The sequence below is a fragment of the Macadamia integrifolia genome, unplaced genomic scaffold (genome assembly GCF_013358625.1).
Source record: "Macadamia integrifolia cultivar HAES 741 unplaced genomic scaffold, SCU_Mint_v3 scaffold135, whole genome shotgun sequence".
Classification (NCBI taxonomy): domain Eukaryota; kingdom Viridiplantae; phylum Streptophyta; class Magnoliopsida; order Proteales; family Proteaceae; genus Macadamia; species Macadamia integrifolia.
The window spans coordinates 125,076-137,089 of NW_024868172.1; the positions used below are offsets into that span (position 1 = coordinate 125,076).

General features: G+C 41.8%; 1 non-coding gene across 1 annotated transcript; it reads right to left on the minus strand.

Moving 5' to 3' along the window:
- Positions 1–11,707: 11,707 nt before the first annotated feature.
- LOC122063529 lies at positions 11,708–11,814 on the minus strand. The gene has a single exon (XR_006135375.1). It is a non-coding gene; the product is annotated as a small nucleolar RNA R71 (small nucleolar RNA).
- Between the last annotated feature and the right edge of the window lie 200 nt (positions 11,815–12,014).

Below are 12,014 nucleotides of genomic sequence, written 5' to 3' on the forward strand. Positions count from 1 at the left end.
TATCCCTAGTGGAAGCTTTGCCAGAGTGCCACCTCAGTCTAGCCCTCCCCTATCCTATTCCTAGTGGAAGCTCTGCCGGAGTGCCACCTCAGCCTAGCCCTCCCCTAGTCTATCCACAGCGAAAGCTCTACTAGAGTGCCACCATAGTCTAGCCCTCCCCTAGCCTATCCCCAGTGGAAGCTCTGCCAAAGTGCCACCTCAGCCTAAGCCCAAAAATAACCTCCCCTAGCCGAAGCTCTATCCGAATCCAAATCTAGAAATAGCCTTCCCTAGCCGAAGCTTTGTCTGAATTCAAATTCGAAAGTAACTATTTCTAGCCAAAACCTAGTCTGAATACCATCACAATCAGTATCTCTTAAGAAAGGAAGTTGGAGGTCAAGACCATCTTCCCTTGAGCCAGGAGAATCCAAAAGACAGTCCGAGCCGGTACTAATCAGGGACCCAACCCTCTTGACTCGAAACAGGGGTTAAGTTCAGGTATAATTTCTCAACCAACTTGTTATAATGTAGACTTTATATAGACCTTGTTTTAGTGTATGCAGTAGTTTGATTTCAATTAATGTATATATGTGTGATAACTTAGCCATGCATGTGGAATAGTAATAATTATGGAAAATGTTCGTTCTTAAGCATCTAGTAGGAAGACCGGTTGAACCGGGTAGATTGGGTGCCTAACACCATCCCAACTCTGTAACCTGACACTTACCCTAAATCTTTGGACTAGACCAGCTTTCGAGCCCTTTTCTCTGGAATTAGGCACACCCATGGGTCTTAGGCTTGTAATCCTAGGTGGCGACTCCAAACCCTTTTGCATGATCCCTTTCCCCATATTGGACCATCATCAAATCCCCATCTTGAATAACAAATTTTACACTCTTATAAAATAGGCCGCCACGTATCTTCGAGCAGCGATACGGTGGTATGGGGCCCACAGGGTAAGAACACACGACACGAACCCCTCGCCTCGTATGAAAGAGAAAGAGAGAGGAGAAAGGACAGGATGCAAGTCCTTTTCCCCCTAAAGGGAAGAGAGACGTCAGTCCATCTCCGACCACTACCCTCACAGATGGGGGTAATAAGAGGTGGATATTTTCCTGGTCATCTTTAGATCCTTCTGCCCTTTACTACCATTCTTGCTCCTTGGTCCGAGGGTTTGAGGAATGTACCCAAGACCACTCCTTCCTTTACTAACAAATGGAGTAGGTAATTTTGAATCACCCCGATGATACTTTCCTAATTCCATCCCTGGAAAGTATTGCATGTTCTTCATTATTCAATTCACCGGAAGGCTCCATATATCTTCATAGTTAGCTGAAATCTTTTCTTCTGGAATTTCCTTGGCGAGTGTTGCGCAAGTTTCCTCTATTTTAAAACCACTAAGTTGAACTTCTTGGTCTTGTTCTTCTCCATTTTCAATGTTGGTTAAGGTGTTAACCACTTCGAGATCCCTGGCTACTATAATCACCTTCCCTTCATAAATGGATTTCATTTTCTGATGGAGAATAGAAGATACAGCCTTTGCATTATGTAACCAAGGCCTTTCCAAGAGCATGTTGAAAGATGCTGGTATATCGATGATCTGAAAATCAATATCAAACTTCACCGGGCCGATCATTACGGCGATGGCTACGATGCCAAGGATTTTCCTCTTAGTATTGTCATATACCCATATGGTTTGATTTGATGGCCTCATCTCTTCTAGGTTTATTCCAATACTCTTTGTCGATCTTAAGGGTAGAACATTTAAAGCGGACCCGTTGTCAATGAGAACCTGGGGAACCACCTTGTCAAGACATTCTACCATGATGTGTAGAGCCCTATTGTGCTAGAATCCTTTGGGGAGTTCAGAGTCTGAGAACATCAATGATTGTACTGCATATGTTGCCCATACTATGTGCAAGAGATGCACTGGATCTATCTCAATCGACTCTTACACATTAGTGAGAGACTTCAAGACTGCTTCATGGTGTGTGGGGGAGGCCATCAACAATTCCCAAATTGAGATATTAGCCTGGGCCTTCTTGAGCTGAGCCAAGACTGGATTCTCTAGTTCCTTCTTTAAGCCACTGGTTCCAGCCTCATTAGTCCTTGACTGTTCTACTGCTAGGGCCTTGCCCTTGTAGTCTTTTTCATTTCGAGTCTCCATCACATTGACAGGTTTCTTCATGATGATCTCTGTGGGATAGCAATCCTCATTGTCGATGTTTGTTATGGTAATTATCCCTACTATAGGATCATCTTCTTCTTTAGAATCTTCTTCCCTGCTAGGGGTGGGAAGTTGAGGTCCTCTACAAATGTCAAGGGCCCTAGCTCAGACCTTCTTGACTGCAATGGAAAGCTATGTAACTGCTGTATTCACCATTTTTGCAAGTGTGGCATGCCCCCTACTTTTTCAAGGATTCCTAACTGCTCAGTGTAGTAGTGTTCACGGAGGGTGACTTCACCTAACATTTAATCAATTTCATCAGCCTCAAGTTTTATGTCAACCAAACGATTATAGACATCACCCATGTGTTCTACTATAAGGTTTGCTTCACCTTCAAAAGTGATCTTATACCCTTCACTATCTTTTGAATCTGATGCAACTCATCTCCTTCCATGTGAATCATGAGCGCTGACTAGATTGCATCAGTAGGGTTAATCATCGGGTCATCTTCACCGATTATGTACATGGAATATCCCCTGGGATCTCTAGGCGAGTAATACCCCGATTCATCATCTTCATTATTGTCCCAAGGTCCCTGATAGTCATCCCAATCCTGATACTCGTCATCACCTTGAGAATCACAGTCATCCCCATCATTCTCATCTTCGCTCTCGTCCTCATCTTCATCGTCATCATCCTCTTCTTCATTGATTTCTCCCTTACTTGGTTCTTCATCAGATTCTCCTAACCATCAAATTCTCCCGTATCCAAACGTTCATAATATTTAGAGCGTATGGACTGAAAGATTTCAATAGGGCCAGACTTGACCTCATTGGCTCGAAGACGGATTAGACAAGACTCATCATCTTTTGTCTCACTCCTAATAAGGATTAGAGAGGTGTGTTCTTTGATTTGTTCCCCTATTGCCAATGCCATTACTTCTCTAAAGAGGTCATGTGTGACTTCTTCAATTGTCTCTGGATTATTCTCCTGATGCATGGTTGTCTGAATTATAGAAGTGGGATCAACATCTTAATTTTCTCCGACATTCACCAAACTTGTTAAATAGGCCCCCATTGACCATTTGGACGGGTAGGTTAAGTTCCTCTCTGACCGGTTGGCCTAACTTGCTCTGGTTCTCCTAAGTCAACCCAGGAAGAATTCCTTCAATGACCCGTATGTCCATTTTGATCCAACTCTCTGGTAACTTGTGCTGGTTCAACCCTGGGAGGGTTTCAGAGCATGTGCAATATTTGAGCTAAACCACTCTTGACCTCGGCCATCTCTGTCTGCAAGGTCCCTAGGGGGTGAACCCAGGCTTGCTTGGGTGATTCAGTGTCATGTGGATCAATGTGAACTGAGTCATAATCACTTGGCGGTAAACAATCTTGGAGAGATGATGGAGGTGACACTGGACTTAAGCGAGTCAACCGGTTACCCTGACGTGTCCAAATGGATTGTGGGGAATACTTGAGATGTGGAATTGTGCTTGAACCAAAAAGGGCCTATTTTAGGATTCTTATTCCCAACCCTTTATTCATCCATCCACTCAATTATCAACCAATGATCCATCCAAAGTTAGTCCACTTAAAGATAGGGAGTGGGTAGGAGTTGATGCCCCTAGTCCACTTAGTATCATAAGTGGGAGATTCACACAAACAGCTTGACCAGAATATTCCTATTAAGACATTCTCTGTTGATAAAGTCATGCTTTCCTTAATCTTACCCCACTAGGTGACCTTCCTCCTAGTTTTCTTGGGTCTTTTAGATAATTTAGCATTTTGTGGGACTTTGATAGGTATCACCCCGAAGTTGCACATAGAAAATTATCCATATTTCATTTCTAAGGAGGAAGGACACCTTTTATCCAAAATCCACTCAGGAAAGCATTTGTTTATGACTAGAATGTATTATAGGAAAATTTCTTTTTAAGACTGCAAAAAAATTCTACAGATCAGCTTGGGGCGTTCCAAGCATTCTTCATCTATTTCCTATATGATGCGAGCATGTAGTGGATGCAATAGGACCGACAAGGCTTCCTTAACAGGATCTATATACGCAAGGTATGTGATCCTTTTGATACCCAGAGGTACAAGATCAAGAGGGCGACTTCCTTGCCCATTACTCATGACTACACACGAGGTTGAGCAGTTGGCCACGGGGTGGTGGAACCATGAGTGATTGTGTGCAAAAGTGTAATGTGGGAATTCATTATTCGATCTTAGAATGTTATAAAGTGCACGGACCTCCCCAAGGGTGCTGGCACAATTATGAACATCCTCGCCATTTAATAATACCCCACACGCTTGTATAGGAAGCGGCTACCATTTGCTCTCAGAGTTCTCTCCATGACATGCACTAACCTCCCCGAGGGTGCAGGCATAACAAGGAGTCCCTTGCTAAATGATTTCACTTTGCGCACAATGTATGATGCGGTTAGCGAGTACAATTACAAACATAGAATTAGCCAAACATGTTTTCAAACAAATGTGGTGAAAAATGTTCTTGCATTTAATGGTAGCATCTAGTGTCAGAAGCTTGATAGTCCCCAGTGGAGTCACCACTGTGAGGATAGCGACAGGAGAAATACCTTCTTCCCCTTTTGGGGGGGGGAAGACTTTAGCATTCAACCCTCTCTCCTCTCTTTCTCTTTTTTGGGGAGGGGTGTGTCGTGTGTGCTTGCCTGCGGGCCCCATAATGTCATACTGCCGCTCAGAGATACATAGAGGCCTATTTTGCAAGAGTGTAAAGGTCCTCATTGAGACGAGGGATTGATCATGGTCTAATACGAGGGATTGGGATCATACAAAAGGGTTTGGAGTCGCTACCTAGGGTTATGGGCCTAGAACCCGAGGGTGGGCCCGAAAGTTGGTCTGGTCCAGAGATTTAGGGTACGTGTCAGGTTACAAAATTGGGAAGGTGTTAGGCACCCAATCTTCCCAGTTCAATCGGTCTTCTTACTAGATGCTTAAGAATGAACATTTTCCATGATTATTCCTACTCTGCATGCATAATTAAATTATCACATATATGTACATTAACTGAATTTAAATGATTATGTACACTACAACAAGGTCAATATAAAGTCTACATTATGTTAATTTGGGTAAAAATTATACCTGAGCTTGCTGTTTTGGGTCAAGACGGGTGGGATCCTGATTAGTGCCGGCATGAACTATCTTTCAGATTCTCCTAGCTCAGGGGAAGATGGCCTTGACCTCCAACTTCCTTTCTTGAGAGATGTTGATTGCGGTAATATTCAAACAGAGTTCTAATTAGGAACAATTACTTTCAGATTTTGACTATGGTATCGATTCGGCAGAGCTTCTACTAGGGATGAGCTACTTTCGGATTTTGGCTGAGATGGCACTCTAACAGAGTTTCCACTAGGGATAGGATATGGGAGGGCTATGCTGAGGTGGTACTCTGGCAAAGCTTCCGCTGGGAATAGGCTATGGGAGGGCGAGACTGAGGTGGCACTCCAATTGAGCTTCCACTGGGAATGAGCTGAAACCTAAATGGTTGAAGGACTTCAAAGGCCCAAAGAACACTTTGAAGATTCAAAGAACACTACGAATCTTATGAAGATCTCTTCGAAGACTTTAAGAACCTCAAGAGGGGAAAGGGAAGGAGAGAGGGTAGAGCTTCTCTACTATGGATGCTCCTAGGAGACTTGGGTGTTTTTGGTGTGGAAAACCAAAGGGGGGTATTTATAGAATTTTTGAACCAATGGGGAGGAAAGAGGAATTTTCCTAGCCAATGGGGTTAAAAAGTGATTTTTCTAAACCAATGGTGTGAAAATATGAAATTTTGGACCAATGGGGTAAAGGGTAAATTTCTTTGGCCAATGGGTGAAAAGTAATTTTTTTTGGGCCAATGACGTAAAAAGATGCCTTCTTCGGCCAATAGGAGCTCATGGTGTAGGGTACGCTAGCGGGACAGTGTAGAGTGCACAAATTGGTGAAGAGAAAATATTTTCACCAATCTAGTCATGGGAACTCAAATTTCGGCCATTAATGTCGGCACACGAGGTCGGGCAAGGTGCACGGGAGGTTGGTATGGGTGCTGGAGGTTGGCAGGGGCACTGGAGGTTGGCATGGGTGCTGAAGGTTGGCATGGGTGCTAGAGGCTGGCAGGGGCACTGGAGGCTGGAATGGGCGCTGGAGGTTGGCATGGGCAATGGAGGTTAGCATTGGCACTGGAGGCTGGTATAGGTACTGGAGGTTGGCATAGGCACTGGTGGCTGGCATGGGTGTGGGTGGCTGGTAGGCTGGCAGGGGTGAGGGTAAGGCAGACCATAGGAGTGTAGGGCAGGTAAGGTGCGTGTGAGGTAGGCCATGGGCATGCAGGGCAAGCGGGGTGAGCATGAGGTAGGCCATGGGCACGCGGGGCAGGCGGGGTGCATGTGAGTCAAACCATGGGCATGTGGGGCAGGTGGGGTGCATCCGAGGCAAGCCATTGGTGCACGGGGCAAGCAGGATGCACGCGACTAGTATATAATTTTCTAGGAGCGATTGTGGGAGATCCGACGGGTTGATTTTGATGTACCATGCATCGTTGGAATCTTAATTTTGAGTACTATACATCTGTATGGTCACCTAGGACCAACATACTTCGTATATAAAACATCATAATTGGACTCTTTTTTCTCTCGCATAGAGTTTTTGGGACTTTGGGTGAGTATGGAATGTTTTCAAACTGGATTACCTCAATCAATTATCATCTCTATCGATCGGGAGTAAGAAGTTGCGTCCAAGATCCATAGTTCATCATAGCTGGAGGAGGGTGAAAAAATTGGGTGTCTACACTGCATCAAAGCTTCCAAAAGGAATAGGCTATGGGAGAGTTAGGTTGAGGTGGCACTCCGATAGAGCTTACGCTAGGTTTGGGATAATTTAAAGGATTGAGGAACCTTGAAGGCCCGAAGAATACTTTGAAGATTAAAAGAACAATTCAAATTTATGAAGATCACTTTGAAGACTTGAAGAACCTAAAAAAAAAAAAAGGGGGGGGGGGAGAGACTACGGTGAAGTTTCTCCTACACAAAATGCTCACTCAAAAAAAGTAGATGATTAAAGAATTTCGAAGGCCCAAAGAACACTTCGAATCTTATGAAGATCTCTCTGAAGACTTGAAGAACCTCAAGGGGGAGGGGAAGAGAGAGGGAAAAGCTTTTGTACAAAGGGAGCTCATTAGGAGCCTTGAGTGTGAAAAACCAAAGGGAGGGGGGTATTTATAGATTTTTTGGACCAATGGGGAAGAAAGGGGAATTTCCTTGGCCAATGGGGTTAAAAAGTGAATTTTCTAAACCAATGGGGTAACAAAATGATTTTTTGGACCAATGGGGGGAAGGGTGAATTTCTTTGGCCAATGAGGTGTAAAGATACTTTCTTGAGCCAATGGGAGGTCACGGTGTAGGGTATGCTAGAGGGGCAATGCTGAGTACACAAGTGGGTGAAGATGGAATCTCTTCACAAATTCGATCATTGGAATGAGGATTTCGATTGTCGACGAGAGTGTCAGGGCTTCAACGGGGGCACCAGGGCCTCGGCGGTCTGGGCAGGTGCACACGGGGTTTTGATAGGGGGCACCGGGACTCTGGTGAGGGTGCCAAGGTTCACGGGGCTCACAAAACCGAATGGTGTGCGCAAGGACGTGCAATGTTGGGCAAGGTTGGTGCATGTGTGGGCGGCGTTTGGGCACTCATGGCAAGGTGTGGATACTTGCATGGGTGGGGTTTAGGTGCTCATGGCAAAGTGTGGGGGCTTGCATGGGCGGGGTTTGGGCGCTTATGGCATAACTTCTGGGAATAATTATGAGAGATCCGATGGTCCGATTTTGACGTGCCATATATCATTAGAATCATAATTTTGAATACTATCCATCTGTACGGTCGCTTTGGACCGAATTTCTTCGTATATAGGAAGACATAATTGGACCCTTGTTTTCTCTTGCATGGGATTTCTAGGAATTTTGGGGAGTATAGAATGTTTCTGGGTTGGGTCATCTCAATCAATTGTCATCTCTGTTGATTAAAAGCAAGAGGTCACGTCTAAGATCCGTAAGTCATCATAGCTAGAGGAAAGTGACAAAATTGGGTGTCTACAGAATGTCCTTCTTTGGCTGAGGCCTATGCCAATAGCCGAAGGGCAAAGAAAAGAATGACCACATTTTGTCACCCGGAGCATGTACTGCCATCATCTTGCTCATCAATGACGGAGTTGAAAATGCAATAGGTAATATCTCTTAACTAGTTTAAAGTTTAGGATCTTACATGGGCAACTGATTGCAGGAAAGAAATTTGAACCCTTTCGATCCTATTAGAAAATGTAAAACCATCATTTTGCCAAGATTTGAGCCCTCCCTGCAGAAGATGTTAGTTCTTGAAACTGTTCTTGAACCATCATTTGATACTTGAATCACAAACATATAATAGATTACTGTCAGTAAATTATGAATTATTGTACATATAATATCAGGTACCACATAGATGTATTGGGTGAGTATAAAGCTTATTTGATTTTATATTATCCGCTATAAAACTCTCATCAGATTATTTATAACATTTGGATGTGGTGTTGTGGACTGTCCTAGAGTAGGATTTTGGGGTAAACAGGTTGACTAGGTGTGGTAAGGTATCCAGTGCCAGCATACCTATGCCATATGGACAAAAAGGTGAGGTATGATAGTTGGTGGTATTAGAGTGAACTCCAGGACTGAAGTATGACAATGCACAAGACTTAGGATCATCCAGTGCATTAGGAAGTAAAAAATAAAAACTTCAAGATAAAAGCCTAATTGTTGTGAATTTGAGCTGTGTGATAGAGAAGTGAAAAGGATATGACTGATTTCTTCTATTTTGTTAGGAAATTGTGTGAGTTTAGTTTCTGCATTACTCATCCTTGTTGAAAACATATGTGTTGAGCATTGGGAATTAACACGCTATAACTTTTAGGAAATTCCCAATATGCCACCAAAACAGGCTCAACCTCAGCAAGGAACAGGACACCAGAAAAGGGGTCAGCCCACTACTAGAGCTCACCTTGTAGTATTTGTGAGTGATGAGAGGAAAAGTGAGTCAGTATCGGGAACACAAGAATCAAGTCCTGCACCTGCCTCTGCAGCAATGTGATGAGCACATTTATGTGTGAAATTTAAGTAGTAAAGCATGCATTTTTACATATTTAAAATGGAGCTACATTGGGTTTTACTCTCTTTTTATAGATTTTGTATTTTAAAGGCCTTAAGCATTATCGGGCATCATATCTCTCTAACAACAACTACCTAGTATAGTTGGTGAGCTATGGTGTACGAAATTCCCTTGCTCACCAGGAGGTCTTAAGTTTGAATCTCATGGTTGTCTTTTTTTTGAAGAATTTTGTTGAAGATTGTCCAAATCACACAAAGCAAGAAGGAAAATCATCCAAGGGAAAGAAAAATCAGCCAACAAGGGTTATACAAGATTTGAAGAGAGGGAGAAAAAGAAGAGATAAATAAAAAAAAAGAAAAAAAAGAAAATAAGCAAAAAAATTATAAGAAATTTCTCCAAGTTTATTTATCTCTTCTCTCTCCTCCACCTTAGCACTTTTGGTCTCAAAAGATCGCACCTACCAATTGGGGATTTCTCCCTTTTAGGAAAGAGAAATTTGTTACCCTACCTCCCCATTCCCTATAAATACAACCCATGTAAGAGGAGGGGGGAAACTTCATTCTTCTTCTAGGTTTTTTTTTCAGTTGCTCTCTCTCTCTCTTTAGTTTTAGTTCTTTATTTTTTCTTTAATCACTTTTGTAATAGTTTTTCATTTCAATTAATGCAATTACTCTTTTATTTTTATTCAACCTTTTAGGTTTATGATTTATGCAATTGAGTTGTGATTTTTAAGTTATAGTTCTAGGCTTAGATCTAGGCAACAAGATCACGAGCCGTGGAGCATCTCTTTTTCAAGTTTAGTTTCTTTTTTCAACATTTGTTTTCTCTAGGCCTTGAAATTTCAGATTTGGTTCATTCCAAATCTGGTTTTTAGGGTTGGCAGTATCTCAAATCACCCAAGCTCTCAAGTTCAAGCATTGATTCAGGTAGGTAGGCTTCTTCAATAGTCTTCTCTCCCCCCTCTCATTCCCTCTTCTGATTACCTTTTCTTTTTTAATTTAAGATTTTAATTTCAGTTATTATATTATTGCTTTCCCTTTTCCCCAAATTTCATAGCTAGTGTATGTGTTGGCTTTGCCCCTCCTGGCCATAGAACCATCATTTTATTGTTTTTATTTTAATTGCCTCCCTTTCCCTAAAGCCAAGTAGAGTAATCCTTGTAATAGTGACTCTCTGGTCAAGTAGGGAAGCACATATTATGATGCATCCCTCGAGCTAAGTAGAGAAACCTACTTGTGAGCCTCTCTCTAGCTTTATCCCCATTCTTTTACTTTTTTTTTTTATTTTAGCATTTTTTTCCTTCATTGCTTTTTAATTACATGGATTGTTTATTTTCAGTTATTTATTTATTTAATTTTAATTGTGTGGCTTATGTATTTAAATTCTTAGATGATGAATAGTTAAGACGTTATTTTAGATACATATGTTTAGGACGGTAGGTAGAATTAGATCACAACCATTAATCGGTTCACTTTCGCATTATTAAAAGAAGCCAAAAATAAAGTGGCTGCTCTCCCTATGTTCGACCCATAGCTACACTAATCCGTACACTTGCAGTTACATTTTAAATCCTAACAAGTTTTTGGTGCCATTGCCAGGGAGACAATTCCATATTATTTTTCGCTCTCTTTTGGTAAATCGGAGTTCTTTGTTTACTTTGTTTTGTTTTTATTTTTCTTTTATTGAATTCTGGAGAAGAACAACTTGCAATAATAGTTGTAACGGTGGAGGTCGCCAAGCCTCATAGTATGATAAAGATAGGTTTCACCCTATAGAAGTACCTCGAGAATTGACCTGAGTAACCCCGGATCCCTGTCGGTAAGCTCCCAAAAAAAAGCCAAAAAAAACAAATCATAAAAATAAAAAAAAAAATCTTTCCATTCTTTTGTGCTTGTATTAGTCTAGTTGCGGGTAGTTTTCTTTTGTATGAGTGTTAGGTGGGTACATAATACTAAGAATGGGAAGAAAGAAGAGATCCAACAAGTAGTGACCCTATACATTTGCTCTCTTTAAAACCCTACAATATGGGAGACCAACAATCAAACCTTGTACCTAAATCTTTGAAAGATAGGTTCTACCCTGCTAGAATAGCCCAACCTTCCTGCATAGTTCTATCACAAGCTCAGGGCAATAATTTTGAGCTCAAATATCAATACATCACTATGTTACCCCGCTTTCATGGGCTGTCCTTCTGAGGATGCATACCTATTTCTAAGGAATTTGAAGATGTATGTATTATAATTTAGATCCAACAGCTTTTTGATGATGCTATTAAGTTTAGGTTCATCACTTTTGCATTAAAAGATCAAGCTAAGAAGTGGTTGTATGAGTTATCCACAAATTCCATAACCACATGGGAGAAATTCACAGTTGCCTTCCTCAAGAAGTTTTTCCCAATTCACAAGACCAATAAGCTTAGAAGTGATATCCTTCAGTTTAGGCAAAAGCCTAGTGAGTCCTTCTCTAAACTTATAGAGAGATTCAAGGATCTACTCTAAGAATGCCCTCACCATGGCCTAGACTTATGGCATTTATGTCAAATAATTTATAAGGGTATTGATTACCCAACTAAATAAATGATAGAGTCTATGTGGCCTGATGGATTCACATCCTATACAAATGAAAGAAAGGCATGGGAATTCTTACTTGACTTAGATGAAAAAATCCATGAGTGGGAATCAACCCAAGAGAGTGAAAGGACTATAGGAGGAAAAGGAT